At 46.1% G+C, this 17,208-nt stretch overlaps 1 pseudogene; it reads left to right on the top strand.

Annotated features, from left to right (window-relative positions):
- Positions 1-399: 399 nt before the first annotated feature.
- Positions 400-1,410, top strand: LOC121835527 (annotated as a pseudogene).
- Positions 1,411-17,208: the final 15,798 nt, after the last annotated feature.

Genomic DNA, 17,208 nt, shown 5'->3' with positions numbered 1-17,208 from the left:
GCAGCGAAGGTGGCGCTGCGATTAAAGTGGCTTGGTTCCACCTGATCGCTTTCCACATTTTGAGGTGCAGCTGAAAACATGAGCGGAGCCTATTAGTGCCGGGATGTTTCGGTGGCGCCCTCTTGTGGTTTCCCTCCGTGACGTCACGACTGGGATTTGCCTCGCCGTGACGTCACCAGTTGCGTCACCAGTTGGCAGCGTCACTAGTCGGCAGCGGCGGCAGCCCGATCAAGCACATCGCCTAAACTATCGTCCGTACTGTTTAGAGGTTGGAAAAACCTTCTTTAAGCCGGCTGTTGTTTCCAACTTTTCCGCTGTCGCTGCTGCCATACAGTGTCTTTCATGTCTAGCAATGATGACTTGACTTGCGCGCTCTATGAGGATGCACTTCCTGATGATGGCTGCATTATGTCTTGCGCCGAATGCAAATGTCAATATCACCTGGGGGATTGCTCGGGCATATCTGCTAAGGTTTTTAAGTCTAAGAACGACAGCTTAAAGGGGTCATGGAAGTGCCGCGACTGCAAAAAGCAGGGCAGTCAAAAAGGGAAACAAAAAAAGGAGCATGACATTGCAGTCATCCTCGCGGGCATAAATGAAAAACTGGCCAGCCTCATGGCACTTAAAGAAACAGTGGAGAGCATCGAAAAATCCCAACAGGTGATAGCGGCCGAATATGATGACATTTTGAAGCAAGTAAACCAACACGACAATAAAATAGCTGACCTACACAAACGGCTAGAACGTGTAGAGCACCTAGAACGCAAACAAGATCTGCAGTCAGCAGTTCACGACCTCGAATGGCGTAGCAGAAAACTGAAGCTTGAGATTCACGGAATTGCTCAAACTGTGAATGAAGATCTGCTCTGCAAACTGAATGAGCTCGCGACCCGGCTAGAGATCCCACCCCTTAATGAGAGCGAAGTAACCGATATACACAGACTCCCTTCAAGAGCAGACAGAGTTCCGGGCATTATAATTCACTTCGCCTGACAAAGCACCAGGGAGCTATGGCTTGAACCGAAAAAAAAAACTGAGGGGTGTGAAACCCAATGTATAGACCTTTCCAACAAACGCCTTCTGCGAGCTGCCATCTTTTCTTACTGGACTGTTAAATGCCTTCTGAGCACGCGCAATAGCGCCTCTTGCGAAAAAATCGTACGCCGCGCCTGCGTAACAGTCCAGTGACTCGACATTTTTCGCCTGGGCGATAAGCGATGGAAAGGTCTATACATACAAGAAAACATGACTAAGCGTAACCGGGAGCTGCTATCGGCAGCAAAAGAATGGAGAAAGACGGCAGAGTACAAGTATGTCTGCCATAACAACGGAAGCGTATTTGTAAGAAAAACTGATGACGAACGAGCCGTTGTTATCCGTTGTGAAGATGACCTGATTAAGATGGCTTGAGTCCTTTCTTTTTTTTCTTTGTACCTATCTTTTGCGAACTTCCTATTAATAAATGGCTGATCGGTGTTTTATAGCTCCCCAAGAACTATAATTTCATGTTGATCATGAACGGTCCTTAAAATGTTTACACGTGAACGCACAATCGGCAAGAAATAAGGCGCCAGATATTGAATTGCTACTTGACCAGTTTGGTTTTTTGTTTGACATTGTCATGCTAACTGAGACATGGTATTCGGATAACGATAATGTACTTTGTTTGTTCGCCTACGACACCCACTTCCTAAATCGTACTTCTAGGCGTGGTGGGGGGGTGGCTTTACTATCTAGGAGAGATATGAATTGCGAATTCCTAATCGATTATTGTGCTGTTACAAAAGATTACGAGGTACTGTGCGTGCGCTTTAACCAAAACGTATTTGTAGTGTGTTATCGCCCACCTGATGGCTATGTTGCGACTTTTTTTGAATTTCTTGATTGTTTTCTCATGTTTATAAACGACCACAACTACAATGTTAATTGCGGCGGTGATTTTAATATTGCCATGCTTGTAGACACTGCTATGAAAAGAGAAATGCTCACGATAATTAATTATAATTGTTGCATTAATGCATTTTGAGCACCAACTCGAATAACACTGCTTTCTGAAACAGCCATTGATCTTTTCATAACCAATTATCATACCTATAAGCTTCACAGTGGTATCATAAGCTATGACTTAAGCGATCATCTTCCAATATTCCTGTGTGTAGAGATGTTTCCCTCGAAAAATACTGAGAAATCTAAACTATATTTTCAAGATATAACGAAAGATAAACTAGACAACTTTCGACAATGTACTGCATGTACTGGTCGGAATGGTATATTTAGAAAAGACAGCGCACATTAGGCTTACGATAAGTTCATGGGGCTCTTTTGTGCACTATATAATAGTCGTTTTCCATCAAAACCTTTGAAAGTGCCAAAAGGTGCTCGCAAACCGTGGGTAACACCGGAATTATTGTGTAAAATTAAAGAAAACAATGCATTATATAACCGTTTTTTGACAAAGAGAGAGCCAGAAAAGCTAAAGTTTTTCAGAACGTATCGAAATAGCCTAACAAAAGAACCACGAACCGCAAGGGCGCACTATTACTCCGCCCTGTTTCAAGCATCTGGAGGGCGTTCAGAAGTAATGTGGAGAAACCTAAACTTGGTGCTACACCGAAACCGCTCGCAGAACGCTATTGAGGAGCTGATTATAGATGGCGTAACGTTGACTAGCAGTCTCTTAGCAAACGCGTTTAATGATTTTTTTTTTTGTTAACCAAGGCAATATTGCTGTCGGCCGCAATCCATGTAGATATATTGATGAAAGCAACGTAAATTTTATATTCCTTGAGCCGGCTGTTCCCCCCGAAGTCATATCTCTAACAATGCTATTAAAAAACAGTAGCTCTACTGACGCTAACAATATTCGGATCCGACCGGTTAAATATGTCATAGATCATCTCGCCCCACCACTAACACATTTTTTAATATTGCGATCGAGACTGGTGTATTCCCAAAAATAATGCAATTAGCGAAAGTGTCAGTGATACATAAAAAAGGTGTACCAAATGACATGGGCAATTATCGTCCTATTTCTATTTTACCTGTCTTTTCTAAAGTTTTCGAAAAAAATATTGCATAACCGATTAAGTTCATTTTCTGATAGGCATGGCCTGCTAAACGCCGCAGAATTCGGCTTTAGAAAACATCTTTCCACGGAAACAGCACTTTTAGTACAGAAAGAATTTATTTTGGAGAGCTTTGAGAATAGAAAGCTCGTTTTAGGAGTATTCATTGATTTCACCAAAGCCTTCGATGTTTGAACCATAGTATCCTACTTCAAAAACTTGAACGTTATGGTTTTCGCGGTCCTGCGCTGACGCGTTTGAGTTCATACTTAAAACATAGACACCAATATGTGCATTTAAGTGTTTTTTCTTCTTTGGTCAAACCAATTACTTCCGGTGTTTCCCAGGGTAGTATAGTAGGTCCGCTCCTATTCAACATATATGTGAATAATATAGTTAACATAGATAAAGAAGCTAAACTTGTTATGTATGCTGACGATACGAGCTTATTTTTTTCTGCCGACGAGCCAAACTTACTCATCAGTCTTGCAAATAAAACATTATCAAAATTAAATGCATGGGCAAATGAAAACTCGCTGAAAATTAACACAAGCAAAACGAAAGCCATTATGTTTCGTCTTAAAAATAAAGAAGTCTCGTACAATACTAGCCTTATCTTAAACGCGTCACCTATTGACATTGTGTGTTCTTTTATAACGCTTGGCGTTCTTTTTTCTGAAAACATGTCGTGGGACTGCCACGTAAATCACGTTGTCAGTAAGTTATCTTGTATCGTCGGGTTGGTTAATCGAAATCGCTCTGTCTTGCCAATTTCTGTGCGACTACTTATATACAACTCCCTTTTCTACTCATAACTAAGTTATTGTCACCTCGTATGGGGCACGACCACGTCAACAAATTTAGGTAAGATATTTTTACTTCAAAAGAAAATAATCAGAATTATATGTAACGCTCCGTATGACTCTCATACTGCAGACTTCTTTCCGCGCTTTGCAATTATTACTGCAGATAATTTATATAATTACAGGCTGAGCGTTAGTTTTAAAAACGAAGAAAGAAGGAATTCTCGCTCTCTAGCTGAACTTTCAGCACTGACCAAAAATATCCAGGCGTATCCCACTCGTCACACTGAGTATTGGAAGATGGTCCCTCACAGAACAAAATTATGGTAAGCAAATGCTCAAACACACCCTACCGTTTTTACTCAACAGCCTCACAAGTAATGATTTGGACCTTAGCTGAATACATGTGAAATTTCTACTGTCCATGCTAAAAATGTAATCATGAATGACTGTCAAGCTACTGTATTTCATTCTTTATTTCCCTTCCCTGTTTTATAACTTGTTCGTTGTTATTGCTGCCGCCTGTCTTGCCACTGTAGGGGGCCGGAAACTCGTCAAGCTGTTCTTTTGCAGCTTTTTTCTGCGGCCTCCCCTTCATCATTGATGAGAAATAAAACTATTATTATTATTATTATAATCCTGGCTACTTACCATTAGGTGTGACGACAAGTTCGGTGGTGTGTTTAAAAAGCACAGTGGAAGCTAGGAGCCATCGCACTCCGAAACAACAGCGTCAAAGTTGACAATCTGACAATGCTCATATATATGCCCATGGTCTGGCCAATCGTGGAAGGCTGACGGCAGCGACGCTTTTCGTCGTGCACATCGTTAATAGCTCGTCCTACTCGTTCGTTCTAGTACGAATCCCGGAGAAAAGCTCACCGGAGAAAAGCTCACCGGAGAATAGCTCACCGGAGAAAAGCTCACCGGAGAAAAGCTCACCGGAGAAAAGCTCACCGCAGAACCGGCGGATGCGGAGAAAAGCTCACCGGCAATTTAGCGCAAGCGGAGAAAAGCTCGCCATCTTTTTTTCTGTTCATATGGAGGCTATACACTCCGTGCGACGCGACCGGCGCGCCGCCGCGCAGCCGTTACCGAAGGTAGGCAGTGAGAACCACAGAGAAAAAAACCGAAACCACGCCACGTACGTTGGTACGCATTGCAGTCGGAGCGGTGCAGTTGCGCTGGGTTCACAACATGAAGTGCTGCCGGTGCTGCGTCGTTAAGTACTTAAATAGTTATGCATCGTATCTCGTGGGGGCAAAGTTTCGCAGTTTTTCACCTCGCCGATGTTTTGTAGGACAGCGACAACGATGGACCCGTGCCGTACTACGCGAGAAATTTAGTCTCCCGATCATATCTGCCACTGTGTTGGCACGGCTGACATATTCTACACTGCCGCTTTGCGCTCTGCGTTTGTTTTCGTACCAGTGACCCCTACATGTGTTAGCGCCGATGGGACGAACTGAAATGCCATTCCACACTCGCGGGTATGCAGTGCCCATTTCGTTGGAGGAATGCCCTCCAAAGAAGTTTCGTCACCATCGTACGTGTCGATAATATTTCCGGACAAGTATGGCACGCAATCTGTACGTCATGTAGAAAGATTCGAACGGTAAAAAAAAAAAGAAAAAGTGACAAATATGAATCGAAGGAAAACTACAATGAAACTCGGAATCACTGGAGAATCGACGATTGAGTATGGAAGTTTATGCGGTGTGCTTTCTTTTTTGATCAGCCTCCTTTTGGATGTGGAAACTCTGACACTCCAAGTTCTGTGACAACATTTTTTGTTTCTCTGCTTAGAGCCACCTATCACAAAGTTGTTCGAGCTGGAAGTACCGTCCACTGGTCCCTTCCTACCTGTGAAGTGTGCACCTCCCACGATGAGTGGTATTATCTTGACAGGCTTTGACGGTCAAAACTGGTTCCCATTTAGTTACGCCGCCCAAACTAAATTTCCGCTTGGTTTCGCTATGCCACCTCTTTTTGATATAATAAGTGTTCTGTCAAGTTGCGGTCATGTCAAAGTACCTGTGCGCCGAAAATCAGCACCTCGCGCAACAACAGGTTATTACTAGGGCGTGTATTTTCCGGTTTTAACCGAAACACACCGATAAACATCCGTCGGTGACGAAAATACAAAATCGGTTAAAACCGAAAAACACCGGTGGTTGGATATTTTCGCCCTGGTTAAAACCGAAAAACACCGGTCGTTGCACGTTTCCGGCCTAGCGAAACCCTTTCCCCGTAGAGGTTCGTCAAACGTGTTATCCCGTGGATCCTGCATTCTTCCAGTGTCTACACATGGCTTGCACGTGGCGTCAGTCCGCCCTCCTTTCTGGGAGTCAAAAGCGTCTAGTGAACGCAGTGGAAGCTACGCTCTCACACGCCTTTCCCCCATTGTGTCGCCCATGGCCCCCTCCTGTGGAAAAATTAACGCAGTGGAGGGTACGCTCTCACGTGTCCTTTCCCCATTGTGTCTGGCCAAGGTTGCTGTGGTTCCTGGAAGGCACTGCCAACATCCGTGTCGTCGTACAAGGCTACTGACCTTTCAGAACTGAGATGCGTTCCTTGTTATCTGTTTAGTTTCTATGGGGTTTTGGGGAAACGGAAAAAGGGTTTTGTTGGCTGGGGAGTTTTTCGCTGTATATAAAAGGACCGTTCTGTAAAAAAATTTGCAGACGTGTTTGAGAAGGCGCGTCCGTCCCGCGTCTGCGGGTTTTGTCAACGTGAGACTTGCATTCCTTCGTCGTCACGCGGAGTAGAAGGCCACCAGGATGGAAAGTAAGCGGAAAGCTCAGGATGACTTCGCTACAGATTTCATAGATGAATCGTCGTTCTGGTTCCGCGTGCAAATTGTTAATCCGTGCATAAACGTGGAGCTGCTAGAGTTGATTTGTGCCTTATGAAAGTATCTATCGGCTGGTCCTCCGAGACGAGAGCTAGCTGAGTGACCTAGAGTCAGAGTTTCTTTGTTACCCCCAGTATGCTGTGACTAGCACCGTTGATCCAGTGTTATTTTAGAAACTTCATTTACCTGACTGGCCACTACTGTCCCAAGCCTTGCTGGACATTTTGGGATTTCCGGTGTTCAGCGCAAATGTGGAGCGTGCGTTTTCAAGATTGCGGGTTGTGAACCGCAAGGAACGTGCTGCCATGACGGATGCAAGCCTCTCGAAGTATGCTTGCATCTACTATAATAACCAAGTGTGAGAAATATATGCTTCCTCGAAAAGAAGTGTATGAAATATGTGAATAAAATTGGAACTCTCTGTCTGTGATCAATCGCATTTTTTTCCACCAATAATCACCGATTTTAGCCTCGTCGTGAGACGTTCCACCGAAATACACCGGTGTTTCGAAAATAAATAAACACCGAAAAACATCCGCCGATTTTTCTCACAAATAAACACCGGAAAGTACACACCCTAGTTATTACTCAACAGCTGACTGCAAAAGTCTGTGACGGCCAAACCGTGTGTTGGCCGATAACATTGTTTTCCCGGCTTTAGAACCATCTTTTGTAAAGTTGTTTCAATTGAAAGCACAGTCCACTAGTCCCTTCCTACCTGTAAAGTCTCCACCTCCCACGACAAGTGGTATTCTTTTGACAGCCCTTTCATGGTCAAAACCGGTTACCATTGAGTTACGCCTCCCAAACCAAATTTCCACCTGGTTTCCCAGTGCCACCTCTTTTTGGTATAATAAGTGCTGTATCATGTTTCTGTCAAGTCCAAGCACCTGTGTGCCCAAATCTGCACTTCGCACAGCCCGGTTATAACACAACATTTTGGTTCCAATATTGGACCTAAAATGTTGTTTCTTTTGTTGTGCTTTATTTTTTTATTCGTTAGAAACATAACTTTAACACCTGCTGTCTTAATGAAACTTGCCACACTTCGTGCACAAACTTAGTGAACATCTCACTCGCCTCCAAATATCATCGTTCCAGCGACGACCGAAACAAATTTCCCACTGAGAGCAATTATGGTGGCGGCCGTTTGGCTTTTCGGAAAATTGCTCCAACCCCTTTTTCGGCCGCGACTAGAGAAATTTACGCTAATAACAACTCAAACTCAATATATAAGAAGTGGAGAACAGCTAGATGCCCTTCTTATGTCTGCCCCAGCACTCATGCAACGTCACCCTCAACGAATCGGCTCAAAGCACAAGTTTCGTCCGTGCGCGCTTCCGCCGCCACAGCTTCGCGTGCGAAAAGGCGCCGCAGGCTGCTGAACGCGCCTCACTGTCGAACGCCAGCTCCTCCGCTAGCGGCGCTACGCGCGTTTTTTAAAGCGCCCCCTATAGTTCCCGTACGGAGCGTATAGGATCATGCCTAACATAGATCAATTCATTATTATTAAAATTTATCAGCTTTATAAAAAGGAAAATGCCCTTTTTTGTAATATTTGTTAAGCTTATCGGATATACTGCTCCCAAGCTAACAATTGCGGGCGAGTGTTTTTCGTGGTTTGCCGTTGCAACCTAAGAACGAAGGGCGAGGGTAAGACGGGCCGGGCAGGGGGAAGCAGACGGAACGCTAGAGACGAGAGGGGGAAACCTCCTTCTCTCTTTAGCGCTCCGTCTGCTTCCTCCTCCCCGGTCCGTCTGACCCTCGCCCTTCGTTCTTAGGTTGCAAGCCTAACTGAAAACCTTATGAACCTGGAGAACAGGAAAAAGTTCGAAAACTTAATAATGTCTGCCTAAAACCTAAAAAAAAATAATAATAAAGCAAAACGGTAAATGCCGTTTTGCTTTTTTTGGTGCCCGAAAATCTCTATGAAGCTTTTGTTAACCGTTGAAAACAGGATAGAACGGTCACTGGGATATCGAGGTTTCTTTCTGCCACGGAAGCGCACGTTTTGAAGCCGTTCGTGCTGGTGTTTCTACGCTTTGCCTTTGTGCGATAGTGCCCTTCTATGGCGAGCCACACATGACCTTCAGAGCTGCGCTCTGTCACCGTTGTTACTCGTGACATACATAACCACTAGTCTTCTGTAAGGTAGCGAATTGGACGAGTTGGTAAGTGGTATACATAGTGAAAGCCACTGAAACGACGAAGACGGAGTGAAGACAACAAACAGGGCAGAACGAAGCTGTTCTCGCAACTAAAGTTTTATTGCTGAAAATAACAGAAAGAAAACAGCGCAGTCGACACTGATTATGATGAACAAACACCAACTCAATCTGTCAGGCACCATACAATCTTCGGAGCTGAAACGGTTCTCACACCGCTATTCATACTGGCTCGCAAGAAACAAATCTGACAGAGCTACCGACGGCCCACTGTGAAGCAATTGTTGTCTTTTTTACGGGTGTCCGATGTTCTGATTTTATACTTGCGGCGTCATTAATGCTCAGAATGGGGGATAACTAATTTCTGAGTAATTAGTAAATATGCTCAATAAACTTCAATGATATTACAAAAAAAAGACAATTATTTTTAATGAAGTGACGAATTCTAATCGTGCTAAATTGCAACGTGTGACTCATAATACGTAAGCTAAGAAAAAAAAATCTGTGAGTTTTTTTCCGCATCCGCTCAAACGCCGGTGAGCTTTTCTCTGCATCTGCCGGTTTTGGGGTGAGCTTTTCTCCGGTGAGCTTATCTCCGGTGAAATTTTCTCCGGTGAGCTTTTCTCCGGTGAGCTTTTCTCCGGTGAGCTTTTCTCCGCCGCCCTTCTAGTACACTCTACCTCGGGTAATCTAATACCCATGCCACACGGGCAACTCGAATGTCATTTACTACGAATGGCATTTGAACGATCGGCCAATCAGCGTGCGACACTCCGAGCGTGGGGTGTTCCACGCGCGATAGGTCGCCAGCCGATTTGTTGATCATACGAATGTCATTCGTTGTAAATGGCATTCGAGTTCCCCATGTGGCACCGGTATAACTCTTTTTTGGGGGGATAAGGGTATCGACGGGGTGCTAGGTACTATAACCTAGTAAAAGCTTCTAAGTTGGATCTGCTGTAGCCTGATTTTTTCCCGTCATTTTCTTTTCTTCCTTTTTTTTAGTCTCCTTTTGCTTTCTTTTCTTGTTCCTTTTAATTTTCTTTATCAGTTTACTTTTCTCCTTTTTTATTTTCACGTGTATAATAGCAACAAAAAAAAAGTGACGAAGATAAAGTGTATTATATTACAGAGTTGAGTCAGCGTAGTGTGAGAGGTCTTTCTTTCAGTGTTTGAAATTTATTTTGTGTGTCGGGTTTCCTTGCGCTGTGAAATGTTAGTATGAATCACGAACTCGCCCAAGCTCAAGGCGCTGCTGTTGAAATCTGGCGGGCTAGGCAATCCGGAAGTAAGACTCGACTGCAGCGCTGCTAGTTTTCGTGACCGCCACTGAGCCCACGTCGCAGGCGACGTGGGCTCAGTGGCTCCAGTAACGTTGGCTCCGACTTAGGATGATATAGGGTGCCTACATGTCTGTCTGTCTCAGGGTGAAGACATTCATTGTTGCCCTGAATGTCAGCGCGTGACGCTCTCGCGCACACGGTGCGGAACTTGGGTAGTAAAATGGCGTCTACGCATTAGCCAAAGCTACGCGCTCGAGGTGAGTGACACCGGGTTGCGCGCACTTCAAAATCCATAAAAAAACGATTGGGCGCAAAAATGGCTGAGATGTCACCACTCAAGCAAAAGCGCGCGTGTGTATGAAGGCACTCTAGGATGATATGGAGAATAGCGCCGTCTTTCGGAGCAATACCGCCCAGAAGAGAAAGCCATGCGCCATCGTTTGGGGACGCCCGTCCCGCCCCAAGCGGCCAACACGCTGAAACTCGACGGGAGACGACGCCAAGCAGCAAACGCACGCTACTTGCGCTCTCGTTGTTTTGGACTCCCAGGAGACTAGGGAAAAGGAAGTGAAGTAGGTGTGAATGAACGTACCTTAGCAGCACCACGTAGCGCGTCATCAGCGACTCTATCAATCAACATCTAAAGAGCGTTGTTGACGTCACTTCCTTCTCCCTAGTCTCCCGGGAGTCTAAAACGTGCAACATAGGCCCCCAGTGTCGGCTTCGCGTAGGCGTAGCCAATGATTGTCGCCTCTTTTGTACGGCCGTATCCGAGGGCACTCGCGCTTGTTCCCGAACAAACCGACCCGCTGTCTGCCAACACCACTCGTCGCCCAAAAATAAAAAATAAAAAAGTGCGTATTTGAACTTTGCATGCGCGCGCGTCCCGGCAGCTACCGCCAGCAGCCGTGGCAGCCACCCGATATCCCGCCCATCCGCCGAGTCGTACGTCATTGTGTACCGTATCTGTGGCAGCGCAGAACCATCGCGACAGGTGAACTTTTTTGAATACGCTATTCGTCGTAACTTACCTTCACGTATTGAAGTGCCCCCGAATCCATTTAGTTTGCACCGCAACCGTGGCAGGTTTCGACCAGGTTCGACAAAGCTTTGGTGCAGCAGACGACAGAGCCGGTACAAAGGAGAGGGGTGAGAAAGGGGCAGGCTGTTGGCTCGTCGCTCGCCCGACTCGGTTGCTCAAAAGTTGTTGCCGTGGTAACCTGCGCCTGCTCGCATATGCCACGTGGTCACGTGGTAACGGGAGGAGAGGCGTACCGTAGATTCCCATTATTCGTCGCGCGGCGCGCACGGGCTTTTGGGATTTTCGCAAAGGGTCTATTCGCAACAACTCCGCCTTGCAAAATTCTAAACGTGAGACGTTGTCCCCGTCGTGCAGGGCTTGGACAACTTGCATCCTGTACGGGCGCAAATTATTTTTCTGCAGAATCCGTCGAACGCTTTTTTTCCGATATTTCAAACAACCTGGCTGCTCGTCCTGTTGACAATGGAGGGTCGCTCTCGAACACAGCAAGCACCGCTTCCATGAACTCCTCATTTTTCAGCAGGCTCTCACGTTCACTGACTGGATTCTTCTTTTTAAATTCTTCTCCGCTCGCAAAGCGATTCGTCTAAGTCAAAATTGTCGGGCGTGAAGGCGGGCGTTTATGAAATGCAGTGCGAAATTTTCGTTGTGCTGTGGCCACCGAGTTTCGCTCCATGTACCCACTTCACTGCCTGGGCGGACTCATTTGCCGAGTATTGCGGCACCGCAGGTTGGCGCGGAAAATATTTTGATTATAACTGCACCAGATAGTGCAACAAAAACAATAAACAGGAGCAATCAAAGTGCCTCAGCAGCGGCACTCTTGATTCGTAAGTTGAGCAGACGGCGAACGGGAGGGAATAGGCCATAGGAAATGCACGTCTGCCACTTTTGTTATCTTTCTAACAATTCGCTACTCCCGAGCTGACGGCTGAAAAAAAAATAGGGAAAACACTTTGGATTAAACGACGGTCGTGTGCCCAATTTCAGGTATGTACGTTTGAAATTCCATTTTTGTAAGGCGTGCCAAATGTGAAAGTTTTTACGCCGCACCCTGTACACGGTTCAAAAGAATGCTTCGAACACAGCGGTATACGCATCAAGTGCGCACCATATCGCTACAAAAAGGAAATGCGCAAGGAACGCGGAAACGATCCGGCGTACGCTAGGCGAGTGCCAACGTCGGAGTTGTTTGCGATACAGCGATAATTTGTTTTGGTGATGATGATAATAAAACTGTGATGCGCGCGCTGGGCTGTGGATCTGTAAACATCGGAAATGTGGATACTCGGTGTGAGCTATTTTGTTCTAAGTTTTCAAGGGAAGCGTAGCCCCCGCTGTGCTCCAACTCTTCTCCAAAGTTTGTAGCGCGAGCGTATGCGAATGAAACGCGAGACAAAGCCACATGTTCTTGCAGCAGTGTGAGGTTGTAACAGTGTGGGGTTGCAGCACTGCGGACGCTACGCCAGCCTAGCTGACGCCCATGGAATGTTTCAAGATAGAAGGACCCTTTTATCGATATATACGTTTATTTTGCGAATAGAGGCATTTCACGCTCAATATTTAAGGTAATAATAAGTCCATTAAACATTTAATATATAAACGAGTATATTTAGGGGGCTTAGTTAAAATAGAATTAACGAAAAGTAAAACCATTGGTAACCACAAGTTTGCAAATTATTCCCACATCGTGTCAGGGAATCAAGACATGCATCTGACAGTTTGGAGAATGAAATTATTCGAGTTAAAGCACAACCACAAGGTACGAGATTCAAGGAACAATCATAAGGCACAAGGAAATTATTACAATCAAGGAAGAGCACAAGGTTCCACCTGAGACGTCAGAAGACAATATAAGTGTTATTTGCATGTCCCGTTGGTGGAAGTACGCTCGAGCCCTCTGCAAGGAGAGATTTCTCGCTCTGGTCCAAGTAAAAAGCGCTGTCTTCAGCCACGTCAACGTCATCGATCTTGAAGTTTTCAAACTTCGGGGTAACTCTGTCGCCCTGAACGTGTAACCTGGCCATTGTGCGGTTCATGAGAGCTGCCTCGATGGAAGCGTTGACATTTTGAGACAGAAGGACGGAAGCTCTTAACCTGTACATTTCCAGAAAGGATCCGATGAGGAAGACCAGGGTGACGAGGAAGACGCAAAGGACTCCGCGGGTGTTGAGAGCTGGAACGACCTGATCGATCTCCTCACCGACGAGGAGCGCGGCCGAATCACCGGGCATTTCGACCACTTCCTCTTTTTCTATTTCTTATAGAAGAAACACTCCAACTCTTTGGATCCCTCTAGAGACACAAATAAGCTACGCTTCAAAGTAACGACACTTACCCATCCTGGTGCTTAAAATCAAGGTTGCCAGTTATCTGAAGCTATATCTGAAATCACAGGAAACGCTTTTCCGTTCTTCAAAATTGTTTAAATAGTTTGCGACAGAGCGAAGCTCTACACTCTCGAAAAAAGAGTGTCATGAGGTACACCCATAGGGAGTGTAAGTGCTTGTCACATATACTACTCCCTTTGGGGGAATACATATGCACCCCAAATATGGGAGTACGTGTACACCCGTTGGTGTGGTGAACATGTACACCTTTTTCTACATAAATCTCACTCGAAGGGAACACAGGTGCACCCCATTCAATGGTGTACGGCTACACCTCTTTCTAAACCCAATGAAATGAAAGGGAACAAAGATGCACCCCATTCGATGGTGTACCATAGCACCGCTTCATACACCCGCCTCACTTAAAGGGAACACAGATGCACCCCGGCCGCCTCAAGAATGTACCATTACTCCCCTTTCTACACCCACGGCTCTCAAAGGAAACACAGGAGCACCCCGTTCAATAGTGTACAGCTACACTTCTTTCTACACTCACTGAATTCGAAGAGAACACAGATGCACCCGATTCAAAGGTGCATGGTCGCACCACTTTATACCCCCGTTTCATGACTTCATAAACCTATTTAAGACATCAAGGAAAACAGTAAAAAATGTATGCGCCCTGGTGACTGCAGAAAGGCAGAAAAACGGACACACAGGATTGTTTTCAAAACTCATAGAAGTTTATTAGACAGCCTATTCCGTAAACAAGTACAAACTTGCAAGCAATCCGTGATATCTGAAGACGTACAAAGAAGCTGTTACACAACTGAAAAGATTACTAAGCAAACAAGAACCGGGGGTGAGTCTTAGGTAGTGTCCATCCTGCCAGCAGCCGGTAGAATTATTTCCACGAAATTCCACCGGCAGTCGCCATTAATTCATCGAATGACGCTTCATCGACAGCTCAGATTAGTTTTTTTATATTAGCTTCTCCCCTTTCTTTTCTTGTGATGAGCCGCCCCAGAATGTATCCGCGAAGTGACGTGTATAGGGGGGGGGGGGGGGGGGGACAGGTGGGTTAACATTTTTGTGATGAGCCGCCGCAGACTGTCGCCACGAAGCGGCGTGAACGGTTGGGCTGGGTCGGTGAGCACGCGCCTCAGAGATACACGCGTGACAAAATGTCCCTACAGCGTGCATTTTGCGTAACGAGTGACGATGAAACATTAGTGTCGATGAAACGTGTCTACAAAACGTGTATCAACGAAAACGTATTTTCACAAAACGCCAGGAGAATAGGAAAGTCAGTATTCCACCTGCAGTTGTCACATGATTGTAAACAGCTAATGGCAGGCGACTGCCGATAAAATTTCGAGGAAATTATTCTCCTGGCTGCTAGAAAATAGACACTGCCTAATTCTAGAGGTATTCCGGAACGGAACGGTCAATTGTTGCAAAGGAGTAGGTTGCAGAGCACTTACGATGAAAATACCGGACTTGAAATATGTAATCCGATATATATGTCGACACGGGCACTGTAGAACCACACAAACACAAAAACGAAAAGAAAGGGGTCCGTGAAGATTCAGCACGATGTGGCAGAAGCAGTCATTTTCCGAACCGAACACTAAACACATCACATAAATTCCTTGGGCTTTTTTGAAGAAATCCCCTGTTGCCAATATACGCGTAGGGCTTTTCAAACACTGGAAATCTTGGTACACTCGAATACGCTGTCGCGGGCGAAATCTACGGCAGCCCCGCTGGTCGCAGCACAGCACACAAGCCACTAGGCCGGGAAGCAGACATTCCGAGGTCGAAAAAAGCTACTACGTCATGCGTGAAATCTTTACCACAAGGTCACGCTCCTGCCGTTACCCGCGCCTAGACAGAGGAGTCGAAGGATAGAAAAGCTTCCGGTTCATTGGTCCCGCAACTGCAGACCTTCTTCCCGGCAGCATCCCCCCTGGGCCGACCCTCGCGGAAGGGCCGAGCGTGGATTAGGGCCGAGCGAGCCGGAACTGCCGAGTGCGGGGGCTAGGCCGACGACTGCGAAAGGGCCGGGAGGGGTGTCGAGGCCGAAAGAGGGGGGAAGGCCGGGCACGGCGGCAAGGCTAAGGGAAGCGTAAGGGCCGATAACGGGGGTGGGGATTAGAGCGATCAGTGCACGCGTGGCTCCTTCGTCGACGTGGGAATTCGTTGGAAACAAAACCGATAGATGGCGCGCCCTGTTTTCGCTCCTTTCTGCTTGGAGACCTGTTTGGTTTGACGAGTCTGGCGTGGAGCACGGTGGAAGAAAAATGTGTTTCTACCACCGTGGCCTAAAAACCTTCTTTTTTTAACACACATTTTGAGCGAGCGATTGTCACGACAGAGTGAAGTCTGGAAAAGCGAAACAACGTAATCCCGCTGCATGAGCTCTCTTGCAGCCAGATCCTCTTGCAGTGCTCAGAACTCGTGCTCTAGCTTTCGCTATAATACACGGGGCTCCTAAATTGTCTCAAAATCTTTTCTTCTATGTGCTTGCCCAATAGGGCGCGGGCACAAGCCCTGTTTGAATAGAAGCCTCTTGGCTCTTCTCTAGGCTGTCTGGCGCAGTGTCTTCACGTGGGAAGGTCAGGAGCTTCATTTTGTCGCATACTACTACTTCCGACTTTATAAGCCGTCACAGTGGAAGGCAAGAGGCAGAACCTCAGTTTTTTCTGCGGCCCTGCCAAAAGAAGAAAAATAAACTTACCATGATCCCACGGATAAATTCGGAGTACACTTGATATGTGGTGCCTGAGGCGGCCAAAAAAAGTGCAAAATACTCCTACGAGGGCAGCTAAGCCTATCGCACATATTACACATTCTGTGCACTCCGAATTGTGTGTGCGATCGATCTAGGTAATTTGCAAAGAAAACATCTGCTAAGCAAACGTTTGGATGCAAAACAAGTGAGGAGATCTACGGAATGGGATTTGCTCCTTTTTGATCCAGAGGCCCGACATGGAATTCTAAATTGAAACCCGGCTCACACCGCTTACACCTCATAGAAAAGACAGTCTGACAGACACGATCGAGTCACCGCGAGATTCGTGTTTCGAATGCCGCGTGCCATGTCTCTTATTCAACGCATTGCCCTGCAGCATTCGAAGAACGGACCTCGCGGTTACTCGCGTTCGAATCTGTCCGCAGACCGTCCTTCGTAGGATTTATGAGCAGTGTGACGCCCGCTTAAAGGGCTACTCCACCGATTTTTTCATTGTCTCCGATTTGCTTGAAATTTGGCTAAACTAACCAACAAACATCGCGAAAATAGTATCCCAAATATTAGGTCAAAATATTGTTTTTTCGCGAAGTTATTGAATTTACAGTTTTGGTCCTCTCCGTGTTTTTCAAACTCGAAGTCTCTACTGGCAACAATGAAAAAGTGACGTCAGTGGAAGGCGGGGGTTCACTCTTTGGGCTGTAGATTTCGTTTTAAACTGATTCGAAGCAGTTTCATGGTGCCAAATGAATACTTGGGAAGCTCGCTACAGTACCCGCGCTCCAGCACGGAACAAATGATTGGCATATTCTATTTTTTGGCTGCTTGCTCGACTGGCAAGCCTGCCTGCCACTGACGTCACGGCCCTGAAAAGCGCGCGTATATTTGAATGTTGGTTTTTGCATCATTTTCAT

The sequence above is a fragment of the Ixodes scapularis genome, unplaced genomic scaffold (genome assembly GCF_016920785.2).
Source record: "Ixodes scapularis isolate PalLabHiFi unplaced genomic scaffold, ASM1692078v2 PGA_scaffold13__105_contigs__length_92229423, whole genome shotgun sequence".
NCBI lineage: Eukaryota > Metazoa > Arthropoda > Arachnida > Ixodida > Ixodidae > Ixodes > Ixodes scapularis.
The sequence above is the reverse complement of the archived record's forward strand: the minus strand, read 5'-3'. Positions and strand labels throughout refer to the sequence as shown.